Source organism: Cryptomeria japonica, chromosome 3 (assembly GCF_030272615.1).
Source record: "Cryptomeria japonica chromosome 3, Sugi_1.0, whole genome shotgun sequence".
Classification (NCBI taxonomy): Eukaryota; Viridiplantae; Streptophyta; class Pinopsida; order Cupressales; family Cupressaceae; genus Cryptomeria; species Cryptomeria japonica.
The window spans coordinates 653,244,686-653,269,528 of NC_081407.1; the positions used below are offsets into that span (position 1 = coordinate 653,244,686).

The window sequence follows — 24,843 nt, forward strand, 5'->3', positions numbered from 1 at the left end:
CTGAAAAGAATGCATCACCACTAGTACTTATCCTTTCATCTGTAATCCAACCCAATCAACATCAATGAAGCCAACAAGAGTAAAATCACCATTTCGAGGATACCACAAACCATAGTCTAACTTGCCTTGAATGTATTTGAAGATTCTTTTCACAACATTCAAATGTGATTGTTTTGGTGCAAATTGAAAACGTGAAACTAAGCAAACTGCTTGCATCAAATCAGGCCTAGATGCTGTCAAATAAAGTAAACTGCCTATCATGGGTCAATATTCAGATTGATTTACCTCGGGAGAATCATCAGATTTGGTTAACTTGCAACCCGTCATCATTGGAGTACTCTAGTGTTTGCAATCAACCATTTTAAACTTTAGAGCATTTATTTTGCATACTTGGTCTAAGACAGAAATATGCCTTGCTCAAGCTACATAACTTGAAGACCAAGAAAGAATGTTAACTCACCCAACATAGACATTTCAAATTCAAATTCCATGATTTTAGAGAACTTTTTGGATAGTGAATCATTGTTACAGCAAAAAATAATACCATTCACATATAGGTCAACAACCAGAATATCATCACCTTCAATTTGACATACAAGAAGTTGTCCTTTCCACCTCTAACGAATCCATTAGTTGTAACGTGGGCATCCAACCTAGAGTACCAAGCTCTAGGAGACTGTTTAAGGCCATAAAGAGTCTTTCTTAACCTGTAAACATGATCTGGTTTATCTGCTGATACAAACCCTTCTGGCTATTCCATATACACTTCTTCGTCAAAATAGCCATTAAGAAAAGCAGTCTTTACATCCATTTGGTAAACTTTGAAATTTTTATAGCAAGAATAGGCTAGAAAGATTCTGATTGAATCTAATCTAGCAACAGGTGCATATGTTTCACCAAAATCAACACCTTCTTGTTGTGCATATCCCTTACAAACAAATTGTGCCTTGTTTCTAACAACATTTCTAGATTCATCAAGTTTATTTCTAAACACCCATTTTCCTCCTATAACATTTTTATCATCTGGTCTAGGCACTAGTTCCCAAGTTTTGTTTTTATCTATTTGACCAATTTCATCTTTCATTGCATTCAACCAGCAATCATTAATTAATGCTTCAGAAACGTATTTAGGTTCAAAATTAGTTCCCAGGCAATAGTGTTCAACAATTTGAGCTTTCTCATTAGATCTTCCTCTACTTGTGGTAAGAAACCCTGAATCCTTGTCACCAATGATCTGATGTTGTGGATGGTTCTTGATGAAAGCTTTGGAGATGTAACTGCTTTGGAACTTGAACCAACCTCCTCATTTGTTGCATCTGCTTTAGAAGATTTGGGAGCTTTGTCAAGTTCCATCAGAGTGTCCTTAACATCCTACATATCATCACCTAGAAGCAACTGCTCATCAAATCTTACATTAACTATTTCAATAATTTTATTCAATCTATTATTGAAACATCTATAAGCTTTACTATGAGTAGAGTATCCAAGAAAAATACCCTCATCGGTTTTAGTTTGAAAACTGCCTAGATTTTCTTCGTCTCTTTTAATATAGCACTTACAACCAAAAATTTTTAAGTATTTAATAGAAGCAGCTTTACCATACCAGAGTTCATAAGGTTTGAATGTAGATTTTAACCTGATTTGTACACAATTCAGGATATAAATAGCTGTATGAACAACTTCTTTCGAATACCTGTCAGGTAGATTTGCCTCATTGAGCATTGTTCGTGCCATCTCCTTGACGGTTCTATTCTTTCTTTCAAACACCCCATTCTGTTGAGGTGTTAGGGCAACAACATATTGCCTTTTAATTCCATGTTTTCACAACAATCCACAAATTCTTGTGATGTGAACTCACCATCCTTATCAGATCTTAAACATTTTAGTTTCAAATCAGATTCACGTTCTACCATCTTTCTAAATATTTTAAATCTTTCAAAAGCTTCAAATTTATGTTTGAGAAACGTGACCCATACCATTCTTGTATAGTCATCAACAAAGAGCATAAAATATTTCTCACCATTGATTGATTGTGTCCTTGTGGGACCACATTTAAATTTGTATGTACAAGTTGCAATGCTCTTGTGGAAGAGTATTCTTTGGATTTAAAGGACACTTTTGTCTGTTTGCCCTTTAGATGCTCTTTACATACTGAATTTGTAGGTTTACTTAGGATAGGCAAACCTCTAACATTTTGGTTCTTGCTAATACAGACTAGGTTTGAAAAGTTTACATGCCCCAAGCGTTTATGCCACAACCAATTTTCCTCAACTTGACCCATAGTTATAAATATTACTAATAGTTCTTAATCCAGTAGCATCTGTCTTTCCAGATAGCACAACCTTGAGAATTGAAGGACACATTGTATCCACTATCACAAATTTGACTGACACTTAGAAGGTTGTGTTTTAAATCTTCAACATAATACACATGATGAATTGGAGTGTCATCATTCAAAAGTAATGTACCTTAACCTCTAATGTGAATACCTAAATTGTCACCAGATTTCACAAAGCCTCCATCATAATCTTCCAAATGAAGAAACTTATCTGTATCCCCTGTCATATGGTGTGAACATCCACTGTCCAACACCCACATTGCTCTCTTATTAGAAAGAAGTGCAGTTTGCACTAGCATTGATTGCTCTGTGCTGGGTACAAACTTAGGTTTCCACACTTTTTCAACATTTGGCTTTGACTTGCACTGATTAGAAGTATGTCCAAAAGTATTACACTTGAAACACTTCACTATGCTTGGAAAACCATAGGTTTGTTTGTGTCCAAATATAGGAGTTCTATGCATCAATATTCTACAAGTGATGACCTTGTGGCCAAACTTGTTGCAATAAAGACAATAGCCACTAAAGAAGCCAACCATAAATGGTGTTTTGTTATGAACATAGGGTTGTCTGTTTGCTGGCTTAAAATTTTGCTTTGATGTTTTGGTTTTTTCAAAACCTACACCAGTTAAATCCTTATGTTGCTTTTGTTTGCTAAGTATCTCATTTAGGTGTATTGTATTTTCATAATGTTCAACATGTTTTTGCAAGGAGTTGGCTTGCTATTTCTAAAGTGTGAATTTTCTTGTCACTATCAACAAACAAAGTTTTCAAAGTTTCAACTGTCTAATTTGAATCATTTAATTCAACTTGTAAAATCTTATTAGTAATTTCATGTGTAGCCACTAACTTTTTAAGTCTTTTGATTTCCTGAAGAGAACAAAGAAGTTCTCCTTCTAGATCTATTTAACAATTTTCAAGATTAGATAATTTTTCTACATTAATAGATTTAGTCTTTTTAGGGAGTTCAATTTCAGTCATAAAAAGTGTCTCATCACCTTCACAAGGTGAGTCATCTGATTCATCTTCAAAGTCTTATTTAGTAAAGAGATTCTTATTTTTCTTCAAAGTGTTAAACTTCTTTTTAGGAGTCCAATTTTTATTTTTGTAAAAAAATTTCAGGTTTGTCCTCTTCACCGTTTTGATCAACAAAAGGACACCGAGCAGCGAAATGTCTAGCTTTGCCACAATTGAAGCACTTGAAGGGTAATTTGCCCTTATACTTCTTTTTCAATTTTCTAACTAGTTATTCTTCAATAGTATCTGAAAGTTTAGAATCACTGTAAGGTTCTTCTTTCTTCTCAACTTTGAAAGCAGACTCTTTAGAAGTGGAAGGATTGCTACCAGTCCTCATTTCATAAGTTGTGAGTATGCCTTGCAAGTTATCAAGAGACGTAGTAGAAAAGGTCTTCTTTTCTTCTAAGGTTGAAACCTTAATCTCAAATTTAGGCAACAAGGTTCTAATAACCTTTCTTACTACATCTTGTTCATTAACTGTTTCACCAAGACCCCTTCAAAAATTAACAACTTCATAAATTCTGAGAAAATAGTTTCCAATAGTTTCATCATCTTTCATTCTCAAAGACTCAAATTTATTCTTGAGTGTGGGAATTTTAGATTCTTTGACTTTTGAATCTCCTTGATAGATAATTTTAAGCTTATCCCATATCTCATGGTTAGACTTACAATACATGACCTTAACAAAGACGTCCTTTGTGAATCCACACAAGAGAGCATGCTTAGCTCTTGTATTTAACTCACATTGTGACTTAGCATCAGGATCTTTGGGAATAGTAGCAGGAACGTTGTATTGGGTGGTCACAATATTCCACACATTAACATCAATAGAGATCAGGTATGTTTCCATCCTAATCTTCCAGAACATATAATATGAGCCATCAAAAAATGGAGCTCTTGAAAGTGAGGCACCTTCTTGTGAATGAGCCATTAAGACTTACAATAAAATAGAATCAATCCCTAGGATAGACCTATATGGAGGGACCCTAAGCTTTGATACCACTTGTTGGAAGTGGATTCACTCTGAAAGGGGGGGGGGTGTGAATCAGAGTAGGTGAATTTTTGACTCAAGATGGATTCATAAAAACTTTTGAACCTTTTTACAACTTTGTTTAACAATTTAAAAACTTATGAGTGATAATGAATTCTCAAACTTAACTAATTGACCAAATGTGGCATGACTTATTCATAACAAAACTATATCAAAGCATGTGTATATGATCATTCAATTAATAGGAATGAATAACCTTTATAATGCTTTTAAACTGAAAAACTTTGTTGTTCTGAAATTAAACAACCACTCAATTTGACTTGCAGAAGTAAAAACATATAATCATGACATAAACTCAAGGATATCAATGGATAACTTGAAATAATAAAAGAACTGAAGTAGCAGAGCATCAACTAATGAGTCACACTAAGAGACAAAACAAAATGAACACGACACCATGATTTTCATGAGTGGAAAACCCTCTTGGGATAGAAAAACCACTCAGTAAAAGTTTCTTTCTATTATCTCAAAGAGCACCAACTCTGTACAATGTATTTAGAAGCACCAACTTCAAGGAGCACCAACCCCTATTCCTGATGGAAAGTATATACATCTCTGATTACAAACACACATAACCTTATAACTGCACTACAATGATTCCAATTACAAGGTACTTTCAATACAGTACATGAATATCTCTCATAAATCTATGTAACAATATTAGAGAATCACAAACCAAATTCTCATAAAAACTTTGTTATGAAAACCAGAGTAATCAATGAATCTCAAGTATCAACAAAATAATGCTCTGAAGAATTCTCTAAATATATTCGACCTTAAACATTCTCAATGATGTGTATTTTATATCAAATGAAAAACATGTCTTCAAAGCATACCCTCAAATTAGGGTAGTTAACCCTAGTTAGGGTTTATAAACAAAATACATCCAACATTTTTCAATTTCAGAAGAAACAAATAAATTTTCTGTACATATGAATTTTCTGCAATATTCACCAAACAAAAATTTCATTTTTTACTAAACCAAAGAAAAAAAACTTTACTCAAACTTTCCTTTATTTTCTTTCTTTAAATAATGGAAAAATCCTTTTTTCTCTTTTCGAAAGTAAAATACCAAGGCAACTAAATATCAATTTTGTTTGCTTCGCAACGTGAAAACTAGAATGTAAAACATCCCTTTTTACCCTTTATTTCATGGTTGCAATATTCACTGGAAGAGTAAAATGATATTACCTGTGAGATTGAAAAACCAGTGAACTCGGTTGAGATCCCTTGAATCCTGCAACAAATCCCATAAAAATGGTCATGAAACCCACCAAACAAATCCTCATTGCCTGAAATCCATCATACTAAAAACCAACGAACAAATTCCGATGAGATCCTTCACTATAACTGATTCAAGTGCAGTCATGGCAGCGTTTACCAAAGGGTTTCCAAAATGAATACAAACAAATGTGTTGGTTTTATCCTAACTTTTCACAATATTGCAATATACATTTCAAGTCTGAGCCACTTAAACCACGTGCTAAATACCATTGATGCCATGTCACCAATATAATATGTTGACTGTGTATTTTGAATGCCATATGCCACGTTCAAAACTTTAAGTAAATACCCTCTAAGGAGTATGTCGGTTAGTGTTGTAGTTAGCACTATAAATTTTAAACTTTATAAGCCGACAAGCACTTAATTGTGCTTAGTAAAATATAAATACCAATGGCATCTAAAATATGCTAAGTTTCTTACAAGATGTTGATAGCATAATGATATGCCAATTAAATATGAACAACATATTCACCGATAGAATTATAATATGTTGTGTAAAAACATGTGAAGCCCGATTGCATATGAAATACCAAATCATATCACCAAGGACAAAATTAACTAACTGAAACCTTGTGAGCCAATAGCGCATAAAGTGCTATACATAATGATACCGAGTGAGCATGCCATTAGCACTTGTATTCCCAAATTCCATAAAAAGTGAATAACCATTCAAGTGTGTCAAATGTATATAATCCAAGGCGAGTAATAAACAATAGAGCCATATACCTTGTATCACTTAAGTATGCCCCTTGCATTATGTTGAGTATACACCAATACCAAATACTCACTGTGAAATGTTAAAGTGTATAATATGATCACCAATGTAATGTCAATCATATAGAGAAGCTCATATACCTATGCACTTGTGAATGAGTGGACTTGTGCACAAACTCTGTAAACATCAGTATCATAACATCAAAACTGAACATAACATTCTGATTATAAACCAAAATCAAATTGTTGTGAACCAACTAAAATCATGATCCCAATACAGTAAGTCCTTTTTGTCATCAAGGACAAACACAACAAGAGGTCAACACATTTACATTTGTAACATTGTAGAAAAATAAATAGCTTGGAAAAAGAAATAATAGTTAGATTAATCCAAGGTTAGAAAAAAGCTGTTACTATAATAGAAAAAAATGGATTCAAAATCTGCTTGTCAGATATCCTAAAAAGTTCAGATTTAAAAGTCATGTTAGCATTTCATATGCTCTTATGAAAATAATAAAATTTATACCTGAAATTATATATATTTGATACATTTCTACTTATTAACCTGCAACTAGTTAATTTGTTTGAAATATAACCAGATGGAAATAAATATTCTACTAAAGGTACTTATCAATATATATATATATATATATATATATATATATATATATATATATATATATATATATATATATATATAAACAAATCCTGCATATTAACAAACTAGAAAACTGAAAATATTGAACTTCAGAAAAATCAGAACATATGTATATATATCAACATATATATACTTATATATGAGTATATATATATATATATACATATATTGTGTGGGAGAAAAAGTGACACTAAGCAAACATGCCCTAATCACACTTTCAACCACACACTTGTGGAATACGAAAGAGCCTAGAGGTATCACACAATTGGCTACTTCTTCTTGTGGAAGAGAGAGCCACGGGCTACCTATTAGGATTTCTATTCCTTTGTTGCAATTGAAAGATAAAATGATGCAAGTTCAATCCCTAACCCCAAAGTGCAAGTATGAACTAATAACAAGATTGCAGAATTGAACTTAAACAATGGAAAGCTGTAAACACAAGGACAAGACAAGAATGCAAATGCGTACTCGGAGTTAAAATCTGACTGAAAAATTTTAGGGACGGGGGCGCGGGCGCCACTGTCCTGATTCTGCCCCTGAAACTGCTCCGGAAACTGCTATTTTGCAAAGCTATCAAAAATGCTGAAAACTGTTGTCAGAAGGACCAGGGCGCCCAGCGCCCCTGTCCTGGCAGGACCAGGGTGCCCCACGCCCCTGTCCTGGTCTTTTGCTTTGAGATTTGGTGTGAAGTTCGGTCTCCGTCTACTTCTTCCGGATCTGTAACTTGCGGCGTCGTCCGAATTCTAAAACCTGCACTTATATCTGAAAAGGTGTGGTGGGCGGCTATATAGGGTTTTGCCTTAGTCAAACCCCCGCTTCGGTGATTTCCACCTCCACGAATAGCCAAGTTGTATTGTAAAATGTATTGTGTGTGCAGACCTAGTGTGTGTGCAAGGTCTTTAAATGCAAGAAAGCAAACTAGAGCAACCTAGAAAGTAAACCCTAATTGCTTGTAAATGATAATGTAAATGCTCCAAATCAAGATGCAAAGTGATCTAAAGCATGAATAAAGGATATATTGAAGCTTATGCAAAGACATGAAAACAACATGAAATCATACCCAACCCTCAAAGGAGGGGTACAAGCCAATCTTCAGTCGGTAATCTCCTATTGTTCTTCAATGTCTTCCAAGCCCTAAGTGAATGAATGAAATTGATGAATGCTTGATAGAGGGATGTTGAATGTTGTTGAAGTCTTCAAAGATCTGCTCTTTCGCTGCATAGAAGGTCCTTGAAAGCCAAAATTCGGATCCTTTCAAATGAAGAAAGAGAGCTCTTATATATGAAACCCTAGGTCTTAATTTCAACTTTAGGCCGACTTAGAGATTGAATCTCCCGCCAATTTCTTGGGGTTAAGCTTTATTTTATGATTGGATTGCGCTCCTAAAATTTCGGGAAAAATGTCCGGGACCATGTTGCACTCCGGGCGCCATGGTCCCGACAACTTTTCACCAAATTTTCAGGGCCGTCAGATATGATGATTTTAGAGAGAATCTCGAAGTTACAGCTGATTTTGAGATGTTTTGACCCCCGAAATCAAGCCCCCAAGTTCAAAATAGGACCTAATTAGGGTTTTTGATTAAATGATGTATTGGAGGAATAAAATGAAAAGGGCACACTTTAATGAAAGGGCCCAACTTTATGATGTAGGAAATGATAAAATAGGACCTTAGACCTAATTAATTTAATTAATTAAGTGCTAAAGGGGAAATGCAATGCAAAATGCAAACTGCGCCAAGGCGGGTGCTAAACTAGGTGTGAAATTGTACCACCGTAGCAAGTGCGTACAATTTACGACGCTACATTTAGCCCCCACTTTAGCGGTCATATGAACACTAAGTGCATATGCAAGCTAAAGTACAGAAAAGTAAACATTATTTGAAAAAGGATATATCCATAAGTCTGTCGAACGAAGCCCCCAACGGTATCTGGAGTACACAGTTAGGAACCACACCCTACAAAACACACGTTAGATCACAAAATCACCTAATGCTTACTAAGGAAGGTGATGAAAATTCGAGGGTAGCTATATGCCCCCCCCTGTTTCGGCTTGCTAATTTTAGTGAGTTGAAACAGGGTATCATGTTTACCACTTCGAATTGTTAAAGAATATTGATGACAAATGCTCACAAGAAGATTTGATATGAGATCAAAAACTAATGGAGAATCATTTGGTAAGAAAGAGGACTAAATCTCAATTCCAACACAACAAAGAGTGTGAGGATTTGAGAGTTCTCTAACACAAGATGAAGGATGTAAATGGAAACAAAATGCAAAGAGAAGAAAAGAAAGGAAAAAAGCATGAATACACACATTGGTGATCCATGAGAAGAATATTGAGAGAGAAAAACACGGACTTCTCGCCCCTAGATCTTGTCTAAGTGATCCATGTGAAAAAGGACATGGAAAACTAGCCCCTAGAGTCTGTCTAGGTGATCCATGTAAGGGAGGAGAGTGAGAAAGTCTAGCCTTATGCTACTAGTTCCACTCAACCTCGTGCATGTGTGTGTAAGTAAGGTTAAAAGGACCTCCTAGGAGTCTATGCCCGAGTATGCTACAACCTGTATATGTATAGTACAAAAGCGTGACATCTCGCTCTAAGAGTCTGTGCTCTGGTTCCGAGAATAATCACCTTGCATAAAAGAAAAATGGAGACATCTCGCTCTAAGAGTCTGTGCTCTGGTTCCGAGAATGACCCATTGCTCAAAAAGTGTAATGTTTATGTCATAAGCAAAGTAGAACAAGGATACCTACCTTCATCACAAAATAAGATACCCCAAAAATGCAACAATATCATAGATCCAAGCAAGAGAGTTTTGCACTCTTTAAGCAAGGATAAGATAGTTGAAAAGGGATATCTTGTAGTATGCGTAAAGGAGATCCTTAGAGGAGAAGAGATCTTTGTACAAAAGACACCTATCCCCGAGAGGAATTGTTTTAGACAAATATAACATCTTCTAGAATAAGACAAAGAAGAGAATAAGAATGCAATACTTCCTTCTTTTGCGAGGTGAAAGTGATTCTTAATGAAGGATGACACTCTTTTTAACCCAATTGGGAGAGTGAATTCATTATGGAAGTATTTTACCAAGTGCAAAAGAGGTTGTAGTCAAGGACTTACACCTCTTGTAAGAGAGAATCCTTGAACAAACAACAACAAATGCGTACAAGGCATAACGTCAAGTAATAAAGTTCACACCATCCACGAAATAGGAAAAAGTGGATCCTTAGATAAAAATAAGGAAAGATCATTGCCTCCCAAGGATAAGGTCAATGAGAAGGACTTACACAATCTTCCAGGGAGAGATTTAGACATAAGAAAAATGTACTACATACTGACATGAGTTCATGCAAGCAAGACATTAGTGAATGTAAAATGCTCCTCACAAGAAGTGGGTAAGGTAAGAAAGAGAATACACATCTTCTCCCATATCTAGGAAAAGAGGATTCTAAAGAAAAGATGATCAATATTTCCACATTATTACCCCAAAGGGAAATTTTAACCATAAAAAGAAGAGATGTATGAAATCACTCTTGTCCCCCTAGGAACAAGAAAATTAGGCTATTATGTTGCTTCAAAAATATGATTGCACTTGAAATTGTACCATCATGAATGACAATGATCCCCCAGTAAATGAGCTACCAATGTCACATAATGATGAGCAACATAATAGCCATTAATGTTATTTAAAGACATGATAGACTAAATGAGGTATTTGAATATGACATGTTAAATGCTCAACTATAAGTGAGATCAAAAACATGTATAAAATGATAAAAATTGAAGAAGAAAAGTCACATGAAATCTTAGAAGAGGGATGAGTGTAATTTATTAGAGCCTTATCCCTAGAGGAAAGGACTTTATGATGAATAGGAGATAAAGATTCATAAGTGGATTTAGAAATTTGAGGGGATTCATAAAGAGATTTGTTCATTGCCAAGATTTCCTTATGAGGGGAATGAGAGTTGATAGAAATAGAAGATGATTTAGTTGAAGTGAGATCATCATCACTACTAAATATAGCATTCACATTGAGAGATGGTCTTTTAGATGCTTTGGTACGTTTGCAGGGATTATAGCCGAGTCCAAAGGCATAATTGTGAAAATTAGTCTCTAGAGGAACTTTTATCCCTTGTTCATGAGTGCCACAACCATTTCCATGATACCCATGCTTAGCAAAAATGCGAAAACCATGACCATAACGATCAGCCATTTCAGGAAGAGAAGGTGGTTTTTCATAAGACAAAGAATCAAATCCTTCAGAATTCGAAGTGTGAGGAGAAGAAGTTTGAGAAGCGGCCACAAAATTATTGCTCATAGGTTCAAGTAAGACTGATTGATCTCTAGTTTCTTCCTTCTTTTTACCTTTAAGATCTCTAGGAGGAACCCTATATTCACCTACAAAGGTGGGATTAAAATCAAGAGATCCCCAATCGTCTTCTGCGAGAACCTTCTCAGGATCAAAAGCCTCTTCATGTGTAGATTCAAGTTGAGAAGAATCTTCATCCAAAGAATTTTGATTATCAGAGGATGATGATTTGTCCATAGGTAAAGAGTCATCACTAGAAGAGGAAGATTTAGAAGAACTCCCTTTGGAAGTAGATGTTTGCAAACAAGCTTGAAAATTAGTATCACCTATCAAGGTATATGTCTTATTGTTATAAATGAATTTAACTTGTCTATGCAATGTAGAGGGGACAGCTTGCATACCGTGAATCCAAGGTCTCCCTAATAACAAGTTGTATGTTAGATTTCCCGACATAACATGGATAGGAGTAGGCAAAGTAACAGGTCCCACTGTGATGGGTAAGGTGATAATACCTAATGAAGACTTAGCCACATTATCAAAGCCTCGAATGGGATGAGAGTCAAGCTCAATAAGGGATGTATCCACATTCATCTTATGCAATAGATTAATGCTACACACATTAAGGCCAGAGCCCTTATCAACCAGTGTTCGTCTTATAGCAGTGTCATTTATGATAACCACAATCATCAAGGGATCATATTGATGTTGAATTTCACTAGTAGGCAACTCATCTTGAGTAAACACAATTTGAGCTTTAGGATTCATCATAGAGTTAACCAAAGACACTATATTACTAGATGTATTAGGTGGAGGAACATTCAAATCTTTTAAGGCATCTTGTAACATCCCATGATGAGCGGAAGAAGTTTGGATCAAATCCCAAAGGGATATCTTAGTAGGGGTAGCTTTAAGTTGTTCTATGAGATCATATTCCTTACAAAGAACTTGTGAAATACGTGGAGCTTGAGGAAGAATAGGTTGGGAAGGAGGAAGCGAAGTGGGGATAACTGGAGGAGGATTAGGTTGCCTATTGTTTCTAGTATTATAAGTATGGGCAACCGCATGATAACTCTCTCTAGTCAATTGCTTAGCATACTCATAAGGGCTCTTAGAGGAATAACCTCCTTGCACAGTAATAACCGGTTTCTTAGGAGTGCAAAAAGAATCATTAGCATAACCACCTTGAACCACTAAGATAGGCTTATTTAAAGGTTGAGAATTTTGAGAAGGACAAGCACCTTGGACAGTGAAGAGAGGTTTGTTAGGTGTTTCATTCACATGTATCAAATTGATTGAGGATGGTTTAGAGGAATGAACAAAAGTGTTGGAAGAATTATTGATAGTCTTCTCTTGCACTAAAATCTTATCATAGATTAAATCAATTTTAGGAGAGAGACAAGGGGTAGGCATTGATGTTCTAGTAGGAAGAGTAATACTAGGAAAGGTCATATCATCCTTTATCATCACAGGATCTACATGGGGAATAAACTCTCTAGGAGAAGGATCAACACTACTCTCTAAAGTCTCACTTTTGAGAGGGAGATCTTTGAAAGAGATGTTAACCATTTTGCTTTGAACTAGGGTTTCCTTATGAGTAGAACCAAGTTGAGGAGAGGGAGATGCTTTATTTTTAGAGGGAGAATAATTGAGATTCAAGGAAGGGGAGAAACTATCAAAGGAGTTGCCAATCTTGATTTCATCCCCTTTGGCTAGGGGTAGAGAATAATCTATACCTTCTTCCAATGGTTCATCCCAAATAGTGAGGTTGTTGAAAGGAATGTTTGAAGTATTGTCAATTTCGGGAGAGGAGATAACATTGTTTATTAATTCCTCATCCTTAGGAGGGAGAGCATCAATAGATGTGTTAAACTCATCCTCTTTCCTCAAAATATGTTCAATATGATCTTTAGGGGAGAGAGAATTAAGGAAATTGCTTATTATTTCATCTTCTTTCTCTAAGGGATGCTTATGGGTAAGACCAACTTTAGGAGAAGGGTAAGCATTTACCATTAATTCATCATCTCTAGTGGGAATTTTGTTGGAAAAGGAAAGGCCATCACTAGGAAATGTAGGGATAATGTCATCTTCTTGCACAAAAGGATCCTCATGAAGGGAGCGTTTTTTAGGAGCCACAAAGTCATCAAGGGCATCATCTAACAAAGCATGATCACATCTATTAAAAGGTTTATCTTTTGATTCAAAAGGAGATATCTCTTCATAGAGGGGATCATTGAAAACAACCATGTTACTAGATTTAGTGGAAGAGTTGATAGGAATGTACCCTTGAGAGGAATCATTCGACTTATCTTTCTCATCACAACGAAATGGCATAGTAACAATGTTTATGATTTTTTGGTAAAATGAAGATTTGGTATATTTAGGTTTCAAAAATTCATCTAAAGCTTCATCTAACTCATAATCACCACAAATATGAACATCTTGCAAATAAAAATCTGACATTTTGAAATTGCATAAAATTTAAACACACAATGCAAAGAAACACACTTTTTTTTTTCTTTTTTTTTCTTTTTAATGAAAATGAAATGAAAACACACTAAATCTAGATCTAGATCTAACAAATGCAATGCAAGAGGAAGCAATGATAGATTCACGTCGGGTTCACCAAAATGTGTGGGAGAAAAAGTGACACTAAGCAAACATGCCCTAATCTCACTTTCAACCACACACTTGTGGAATACGAAAGAGCCTAGAGGTATCACACAATTGGCTACTTCTTCTAGTGGAAGAGAGAGCCACGGGCTACCTATTAGGATTTCTATTCCTTTGTTGCAATTGAAAGATAAAATGATGCAAGTTCAATCCCTAACCCCAAAGTGCAAGTATGAACTAATAACAAGATTGCAGAATTGAACTTAAACAATGGAAAGCTGTAAACACAAGGACAAGACAAGAATGCAAATGCGTACTCGGAGTTAAAATCTGACTGAAAAATGTTCGGGACGGGGGCGCGGGCGCCACTGTCCTGATTCTGCCCCTGAAACTGCTCTGGAAACTGTTGTTTTGCAAAGCTGTCAAAAATGCTGAAAACTATTGTCAGAAGGACCAGGGCGCCCAACGCCCCTGTCCTGGCAGGACCAGGGCGCCCCACGCCCCTGTCCTGGTCTTTTGCTCTGAGATTTGGTGTGAAGTTCGGTCTCCGTCTGCTTCTTCCAGATCTGTAACTTGCGGCGTCGTCCGAATTCTAAAACCTGCACTTATATCTGAAAAGGTGTGGTGGGCGGCTATATAGGGTTTTGCCTTAGTCAAACCCCCGCTTCGGTGATTTCCACCTCCACGAATAGCCAAGTTGTATTGTAAAATGTATTGTGTGTGCAGACCTAGTGTGTGTGCAAGGTCTTTAAATGCAAGAAAGCAAACTAGAGCAACCTAGAAAGTAAACCCTAATTGCTTGTAAATGATAATGTAAATGCTCCAAATCAAGATGCAAAGTGATCTAAAGCATGAATAAAGGATATATTGAAGCTTATGCAAAGACATGAAAACAACATGAAATCATACCCAACCCTCAAAGGAGGGGTACAAGCCAATCTTCAGTCGGTAATCTCCTATTGTTCTTCAATGTCTTCCAAGCCCTAAGTGAATGAATGAAATTGATGAATGCTTGATAGAGGGATGTTGAATGTTGTTGAAGTCTTCAAAGATCTGCTCTTTCGCTGCATAGAAGGTCCTTGAAAGCCAAAATTCGGATCCTTTCAAATGAAGAAAGAGAGCTCTTATATATGAAACCCTAGGTCTTAATTTCAACTTTAGGCCGACTTAGAGATTGAATCTCCCGCCAATTTCTTGGGGTTAAGCTTTATTTTATGATTGGATTGCGCTCCTAAAATTTCGGGAAAAATGTCCGGGACCATGTTGCACTCTGGGCGCCATGGTCCCGACAACTTTTCACCAAATTTTCAGGGCCATCAGATATGATGATTTTAGAGAGAATCCCGAAGTTACAGCTGATTTTGAGATGTTTTGACCCTCAAAATCAAGCCCCCAAGTTCAAAATAGGACCTAATTAGGGTTTTTGATTAAATGATGTATTGGAGGAATAAAATGAAAAGGGCACACTTTAATGAAAGGGCCCAACTTTATGATGTAGGAAATGATAAAATAGGACCTTAGACCTAATTAATTTAATTAATTAAGTGCTAAAGGGGAAATGCAATGCAAAATGCAAAATGCGCCAAGGCGGGTGCTAAACTAGGTGTGAAATTGTACCACCGTAGCAAGTGCGTACAATTTACGATGCTACATATATATATAAAGATTTTATATTGATATTAATGGGTGAACTCACAATAATGGTTCCCACTTTTTTGCCACTTTTGACACTGAGATGTACATTTTTAAAATAATCTTCAACTTCCGAGAACAATAACTTTTAAACTATTAAAAATTTGAAGATGATGTAAATTAGTGATTTCTAGCATTTTGTTTGTAGATTCTATATACATTTTTTTCAAATTTTTTTGAAAGATTTTTTAAAAAATTTTCCATCTCCCTCGAAAAGTAGTTTTTTACAACAAACTACATTTTTTAAGAGTGATGTGCCTCCCGAAACGCATAACTTTTTTTCTATAAATGATAAAAACTCAATTCTTTCGAATTTTGGTTTGTAACATCAATATCCAGGGCTTGCATTTGGTTTTATAGCGATATGTTCAATATTTTTCATTTTATAAAGTTTTGAAGTCCGACTAGTCATAATTCAAACATAGGTTTACGTTTGAACACATAACTTGTTCTATATAAATCGAAATTCAATTTATTTTTTTTTGTTAGAAAGAAGACATCAATACCAAGGGCATAGATATTTTTCAGAATTTTTTTGAATTAGTTTCTTATTTTTCCCAATGCGTTGAACAGAGAAGTTCATGTTTGGTGAAAAACCAATTTTTAATAAAATTAAAAAATCAAGAACATAATAAATTCAAAATATTACAAAATTATATTCGTTGGAAAGCTTGCTTCGAGTACTACCATCTAATATTTTTGGGTTATCAAGATTATTTCATTCGTGCATTGAACCAGAGCTCCGAAGTCATTAATTCTTCAGAACTCTGAAATTTTTTGGGAGAAACTTCTAATTTTGGGGTTCGAACGAACACGAGTTCGATCGGATTGGGTTCGCTCGAACCAAAAGGGGTTCGAGCGAACCCCCATTCGCTCGAACAAGTGAGCTTGATTTTGGCACGCTCGATGTTCGAGCGAACCCACTCGATGTTTGAGCGAACCCAACTGAACAGTTTGGTTCGCTCGGACTCCCAGGGGTAGTCCGAGCGAACATTTGTATTTCGCTCGAACACTGGCAAATCCGAAATTCCCACTTTCGCCAAATTCCTTCGTTGGCAAAAGTGGGAACCAACTTTGTGAATTCACCCTAATATAATATATTAAAATTAGAAAACTCACAATTAAATAATACACTCAGCAATACAATTTTTTTTTTTGAAAAAAGGGGGTAAATTTTTTATTGAAAATCAGACACAAGAATTACATAGAGACCCAAGGCCCTAAGGCCCTATAAAGGAACCACAAGCCCAAACCAAAATCAACCAATCCCATACCCATCCCAGTCCTCAGCCAGAATCTTCTACAAGTCCTGACAATAATCTGAGGAAAGATGATCCCACCCTTCAACTTTCCAGTCACTACCATGTTTCGAGGCCCACTTGGCCAAACATTCTGTAGCTCTATTCCACTCACGAGGAATATGGATGAAAGTTACCTGCTCCATATCCGAGCTAATATGAATAATCTGACGAACAATCTCTGCCAACTACCAATGCACTCCACTCACCTTCTGCTCTGTCAACAAGTTCACCACAACTTGAGAGTCTTATTCACAGATAACCTTTCTGCAACCTAACTCCTAGGCACACTCCAAGGCATAGAGAATAGAAAAACCCTCCATAAAATTATTAGAATGCCACCCTTTAGGAATTGAAAATAAGAGGACCACCTCCCCCATACTATTCCTACCCACACCACCAATCCCAGGAGGGCCTGGGTTACCCCTAGAGGAACTGTCGGTATTAATTTTGATAATCTCATCCTGAGGAGGAATCCATCTTCCGATCCTTTGACCTTCTTCAAAGAATGTCTACCTCTCCTGACACAAGCTGAGGCAGGGGACAAACCTTGCAGTCCCAACCTTCTCACAATATCCGCCTCATCTTTATTCAGAGGAAAATGCACCTCAAATTTTGCTTCCACCGTCTCCCTGATCATAACCATGATTCTATTCCACACCTGCTGAACCATCAGTCTGACCTCTCGAAAGATCCTCTTGTTCCTTTCGAGCCAAATCTGCCACAAAATGAAGATGGGCCCAATGAACCAGACAGTCTGGAGGAAGGAGGAGAAGATAGGAGGTCTGCCCAAGCTGCTCCAAAACTCCACCAGTGAATCCACGTGAACACAAGGATGCTTCCACACCCCCCACCAATAGTGCCAAATAAGAATAGAGAAGGGGCATCTGAAAAACAGGTGTGAGGAGTCTTCCTCCCCATTACCGCACAAGGCACAAATGGAAGGCCCCAAAAATCCTCGCTTGCGGATATTGTCCCAGGTTAGGCATCTATTCAAGGCCAAAGTCCAGGCGAAGCAATTACACTTTGGCCAAGAAAGACCATTCCACACTTGTTTCCACCAAGGCACCTCTCTTCCCTCAAGTCTTTGGTTCAACAATACCCGGTATCCACTGGCAACAGTAAAGACGCCCTTAGGAATAGGGAGCCAAGCAAGTCTGTCCCTACCCTTGAGAGAGCTATAGTGTCTATTCGCCAAAATGCCATACAACTCCGCACACTCTTCCTCCATCCCAGCAACCGACCACTCATTAGGGGTCTTCCACCGCTCCATCTCCAGCTGCCCACACCTATACACAACCTTGAAGTCACTCACCCTAGACCACCCTGCCTCCAAAAACCTCTGGCAAAGAGTCCCAAGTTTGGGAAACTGATCCAGGATGGGGGGTAACTATCCCAAGAGTCGTTCCAGAATAAGACCTCTTCCCCCCTCCTGCAAATCCAAAAGAGACCTTCCTTAATAAGGGAGGCCCCTTTCTTAAGAGTACTCCAAATTTTTGAGACTTTACCCTCCAACGGATATCTTGGAATTTCCTCCATCGAGATCCTGTGCATATATTTGTAGGCCAAAATCCTAGCCCAGCCACAATCCTGCTCCACACACCACCTCTAGTACAATTTAGCCACCAAAGCCTCCCCAAATAAGATAGACTGCCTTAACCCAAGCCCCTCCGACTACTTCAGGCTACACACCAACTCCCAATTGACAAGACTCCATTTGGAGGAGGAGAGGCTACCCGCCCATAAGAATTGCCTAGCCAGAGAGTCCAATCCCTTCAAGAACCACTTAGGCACCACTTGAAGCATACATCAAAAAGTCGGAAGAGCCTAAACCATCGACTGGATCAACTGAACCCTCCCAACAAAGGATAACCATCTATTAGTCCAGTGATCAACCTTCGTGCGAAATTTATCCAAGATGCCCTGCTAGGAGTCCTTAGGAGGGTTACCAGGACAAATAGGAATACCCAAATAAGTTAAGGGCAAAGAGCTAGCTTGGAATCTTAGGATAAGAGCAATCCTCCTTTGAATAGGACCCAAAGTATTGAAAAAGAGGATATAATATTTATCCTCATTAATCATCTGGCCCGAAGCTGCAAGATAAACATCCAAAACCTTTCTCAGATTAGTGGTCTCTCTGATCCGAGCAAGACCAATTAGGGTCGTGTCATCCACAAACTGCAAGTGAGACTGCAGTTGCAAGTCATTACCCCAGCTCCATCCCTGAATAATTCCCCGACCCACATTATGTTTAATCAACCTCCCCAGGCCCTCAGCCAAAAGAATGAATAGGTATGGCGATAGGGGGTCCCCTTGGCGAAGACCCCTAAACACACCAAACAGCTCAGTATGGTCGTCATTGATTAGCAACAAGAAAGATGCAGATGTCACACAACTCATTACCCATTGGATCCATTCGTTAGCAAAGCCAAACGCCCTGAGAATCTTCTGAAGGAAGGACCAACGAACTCTATCATAAGCCTTAGCCATATCCAACTTAATGAACATAGCTTTTTCCTTGGAGTTTGTCATAGAGTGAATAGTCTCCGTAGTAATAACCACACCATCCAAAATTTGGCGCCCTTCCACAAACCCACTCTGCTCTTCAGAGATAACATCCCCCAGACACCTTTTCAGCCTATCCGCTATCAGCTTAGAGATAATCTTGTAAATCACATTGCAGAGGGAGATGGGTCGGAATTGACCTAACCTGTCAGCCCCATCGCACTTGGAGATAAGAGCGATGAAGGTTGCATTCAACACCCGAAGCATCTGCTTATTCCTCTGGGACTCCTGAACAACTTCCCATAAGTCCAATTTGATAATATCCCAGAACTCTTGAAAGAATTCTACCGGGAACCCATCCGGACCAGGGGCCTTTCCCTTTCTCATGTGAAAAACAATCCTCTCAAGTTCCTCCAACGAAATGGGTCCCATAAGCTACTCATTCATCTCCCTGGTAACTAGAGAGGGGATGCAATCAAGAACTTGATTCTCCTCCACCAGTTCCCCCTAAGCCTCCTCCCTGAAGAGGGCCTGGAAATAAAGTAACGACTCCCTATAAATCTCCTGAAGAGATAAAATTTGCTCACCTCTATCATTAACCAGAACCGGAATGGCATTTCCATGTCTTCTAGCTTTCACCAAGTTGAAGAAGAAAGTCATGTTCTTATCACCCTCTTGCAGCCAATCAATACGAGCTCTATGTTTCCAAAAAAATTCCTCCCTAAGCTCCCATTCCTCTAGAGCCTTGACAACCCTATCTTCCTCCCTAAGCAGAGCTTCCGACAAACCATGCTCTCTGATGTCACTGGTGATTGCATTTAACTCAATTTGAGAAACTTTCTTAGCATGGAAAATATTTCCGAAACCCTGGCAGTTCCACTTTTTAAGCTGAAACTTAACAAATTGCAATTGCTTGGCAAAAGTATACATAGCAATACCGAAGGCCGGCCTCCCTTGTCTCCACCAATCTGCAACAAGAGTCTGCAAAGCAGGATCCCGAAGCCACATAAGTTGGAATTTGAAAGAAGGAGCAACCCGAGTAGAAGAAGAAACCAACTTAATGGGCCAATGATCGGATCCTCTCCAATCAAGAATCTCCGAGCTAGTAGACCACTCCCCACCAATCCAAAAACTAGAAACCAGAAAACAATCCAACCTTTCCGCAATCCAATACTCCCCTAACCTCCTATTGTTCCAGGTGAACAGACCATTACCAGGCTTAATGTCAACAAGATGCAACAAAGCTATATTATCTCGAAAAAGGAAAGACGAAGGTTCTAACCACATAACACCCCCCTTCTTCTCACTCAACTCATGGATGGCATTGAAATCACCCGCCATAATCCAAGGATGCAAAGGGGCCAACCTCCGCATACCTCAGATATGGGCCCATAAATTCTGCTTGCCCTGAAGATCAGTGGGGGCATAGATGTTAGTAACCAAGATATATTCCTCAGTCTCAAGACTCGAGACAACCTCGGATAACGAAGATCTGGAGGCCACCCACCAGTCAGGAGGAATCCTTAGAGGGTTCCAAAGACATGCCACCCCTCTCGAGGAGCCCACAACACCAATACACTGACACTGACTTTTCCCCCAGGGCCACTGTTCAAGCCCCTTACATTCCATGATAAAACAATCATTTAGGGGGATTGGAAAAGTGTGAATCCAAAGTCTTTACTGATCCTGACTCAACCAAATTCTCCCCCATCAATTTGATCTTCTCTAAGTCCTTTTTTCTTCCAACCTTAGAACTCTTCTCTGATGATCCTTTCTTAATGTCCTTCTGGTGGAGACCCAAGTGTACGCCCATCTTGTTACTTTTGGCCCCAACAGGTTCCATTTTTTGAGCAGAAGGAGAAACCTCCCCCCCAACCAACTCCACTACAACACTAGGTATGGATCCCAATTGGGCTACACTTGGCTGATCCATCTCCATTTGCTAGCTCCCCACAATTTGCAAAGCCTGGGTCGAGTCCCTAAATACACTATCATCTGCCAACCCTAGAGCACCCTGATCCAATGGAGTCAGCCCAGGGTTTACCTCCTACTGGGTGAGGTCGTCCAGGGCTTCAAACCTGTTGAAAGTATCCTCCTCCTGTCTCACCTGTAGGGTCCTGTTTTGTCCCCGATTCCTATTCTTCGTCTTAACTGGGACAAAACCATCAGTACCCACAACTTCCCCAGTCATAGCGGCTTTTCCTTTATCAACCCCATTTGTGTTACGGTTCAGCTGTTGAGATTGTTGCACCATCGGTTTATACCTAGGGTACTTGCACTGCAAGTGGCCGTACTCATGACATAGTCGACACCGAAAAGGTAAAGTCTCATAATCCAGTTGTTGCACCTAGGAATAAGAACCTGCACACATATCAATAGCATCTGGCAAAGGCTTACTAAGATCAATCTCAACACAAATGCGAGCGAAGGTCATTACCCTTCTCCCTAGGGTTTGCGAGGATGCTCCAACTGGCCTCCCAAGCACTAAAGCGAGCATTCGAAGCACATCCTCCCGACAAAATTCCACCGGAAGTCGTAGTAAGTAGACCCACACTGGGACCCTATTCGGGAGTTCCTCCAAAGGGTTGAACCCTGCATGCTAGGGTTTGATAAAAAATCCCACCTGATTGTAAAAATACGACCCTCCTTCAAAAACCCTACTCTGATCCTCCATGCAATTGAAGGTAACCATGAGATAATTGCTCTCCAGTAACATGATCTCCATCTCCCCTTCCGCTTCTAGAGCCCAAGTTCTCTGGGCCCAGTTTTCCAAAAACTACAAAGAGACCCTCATCCCCAAAAACTTGCACTATAACGAATGTTTGGAAAAATACTCCACATCTTCTACTATCATCTCCGGAGGAATACTCACCCTGGGTATCTCGCTACACTTCTCCAGACAGCCATTAATCTTTGAAATCCGCGAACCTCCGGCGTTTCCAACCCCAGACTCTGAGGCAAAAAGGTTATTATCATATATTTTTAAATTATGGGACGGGGGTTTCAAACCCCCTGCAGCCTGAACCTCCAAAACATGAGGCGCCTTCGAGGCCTCACCACCAGATCTAAGCATCTCACCGCTCGGAGAGCCCACCCTTCAAAGGGAGCTGGTCAAAGTCTCCAAACCCTGCATGCAGCACGCACCCTCACCCCCCCGAAGCTTGAGCCTCCCCCAGCTCAACCCCACGCACAAGCTGCAGATTCCCAGGGACCCTGAGCCCCTGCCCCCCACAACACCTATCTCCCTCTCCCCACAGCCACCACTCCACCTTCCCCTACAACCTCAACGCCAACCTTCCCACAGCAGCACCCCCATCCGCAGTCTCTACCCGCACGCCGCCACACCAGCCAGTAGGTCTGCCTACGAGATAGGGTTGTGATGCCCTAGCCCGCACTCAACCTCCATCGCACGCAGCGTCGCCATCCACTTAGCAATAAAGTTAATATGGTATTATTTGAGTTAATTTAATTAACTCTAAACGAAAGTAGACTTAAATAGTCATTCCTAGGGGAATTGGATTATAATCCTTTGGAAAGTTATATTTTAACTGAATGGAGCTTTTTCAAGCACTTAGATGTGAGTTAATAAATAATTTAACCAATCAAATTAAAGTATCATTGTTAACTCTAGGATGGTATCTTTAAATTATTTCAAAAAACTATTCCCCATTGAGTGTAATATAGAGCAAAGGCTTAAGGGGTTAATTTACCCCACATAGTCAATGTATGTTGCATGTTGTCATTTCAATTAAAATTTAAATAAAACATTTATCTGTTCACATTAGAGATCACATTAAGTTGACGATAGGGTAATCAAGTTAGTAAAACTTAGTGAGCATCCACGCCTTGACTTTACGTAAACATGAGTAATTAAGCTCTATTTAAAAAAAAATGTTGTTATGTTTTTGCCCTAAAGTTTGGCCACTACATTTTATATCCACAACATCAAATTAAATATTTTACATGTCGACCCAAAAATGCATAACATGCAAATGAAATGTGTATAACAAGTTGGCTCAATCTGAATCAAAACAATCATGCAGACCAAAAAGAATTGTCCGCATGCTTCTCACATGTTAGCTAAACATCCTCACAAATGATCATCAAAATTGATCCACAAGATTCGCACAATGAATATCCACACGTAACTGCTGATGAACATTGTTCTAACCAAAAACTTGGACACCGAATCTTCTAACTCACTCAAGAATCATCACCGGTGGTCACAAACCTAAAATAAGGTAGATTACACATCCATAATTATTTCAAGAGATCCGCAACACCAAGTATCCAACCAAAATGAACCACCAATCAAAATATTATACACTTTGTCAGATGACTTGTACTATCTCACTGGACCTCCCCAAAACTCAACCACTCTTCCGGTATGAACAAATCATGAACTGTGGATGGGATATCTGACCTCAGTTGCCATCAATGACAACATCCAATCGTCTATGCATTGTCTCTTGCCAACAATCTCCCCCTTTGGCATTGATGGCAACACTCAATGAAAACGACTATGTGTCAGAACCAAAACCAAAATACTATACACTGCAATACTCCAAAAATATAACAATTGGACTCCAAAAATCAAAGGCTCCCCCCTTAGATCAACATTTTTCACTTCTCTACACTCCCCCTTTGACATCAACGACAAAGGAAGGGACCAAGAAATCAAAATCCTGTCACAACCCCGAATTTTATTAGACATAATTATTATTAATATTTTGGACATAAAATGACATAACTAGAATAGTAATTAATATATATATTGATTGCCGACTTTATATTTAATTTGAATTTAGATTATGGATCAATTACCCATGATGATTATTTAGAAATATATGAAATATTTGATGATGAAAAATGATTTTTATATACAGATATGCTAATGTAAAATTGAGTTTCTTGAGTTGTTGGCAGGGGTGAAGATGAGAACATGGTTGAGGTAGAGGTTAGCTAGCCTTCTAGCAATGGTTGGTTTGATGTGATCTATTCACACACTCAAGTAGTTCATTATTGATACATGTTTGATTGAATGAACCAAATGTTATTTCATTGTGAACTTTATTCCTTGTTTGGTTAGATAGAAATAATTATTTGATTTAATTATGATTATAGTTTAAATTGGATAGCTAAGAATATTTAATTAATTTACTATTTGAAATCAAGAGGTAAACATAACTTGATTTATATGTACAATATTTCATTCTTGACTAATCATTCTTTATTTAAAGTTGTTAAAATAGAATTTAATTTAAATATATGATTGCAATAATGATTATCAAGTAAAATTAGAAAAATAAAATAAATTTAATTATTTATGTTTTGTTCTAAGAAATAAATATTATGTGATTTAATTGT

The 24,843-nt window shown here is 38.1% G+C and overlaps 1 long non-coding RNA gene across 1 annotated transcript in view; it reads left to right on the top strand.

Moving 5' to 3' along the window:
- Positions 1-24,517, top strand: part of LOC131033776 (uncharacterized) — a 46,617-nt gene extending 22,100 nt beyond the window's left edge. The window contains exon 3 of the long non-coding RNA XR_009372070.1: positions 24,403-24,517. This is a non-coding gene — a long non-coding RNA (uncharacterized LOC131033776). The remainder of the gene's footprint in view (positions 1-24,402) is intronic.
- The last annotated feature ends 326 nt before the right edge of the window (positions 24,518-24,843 follow it).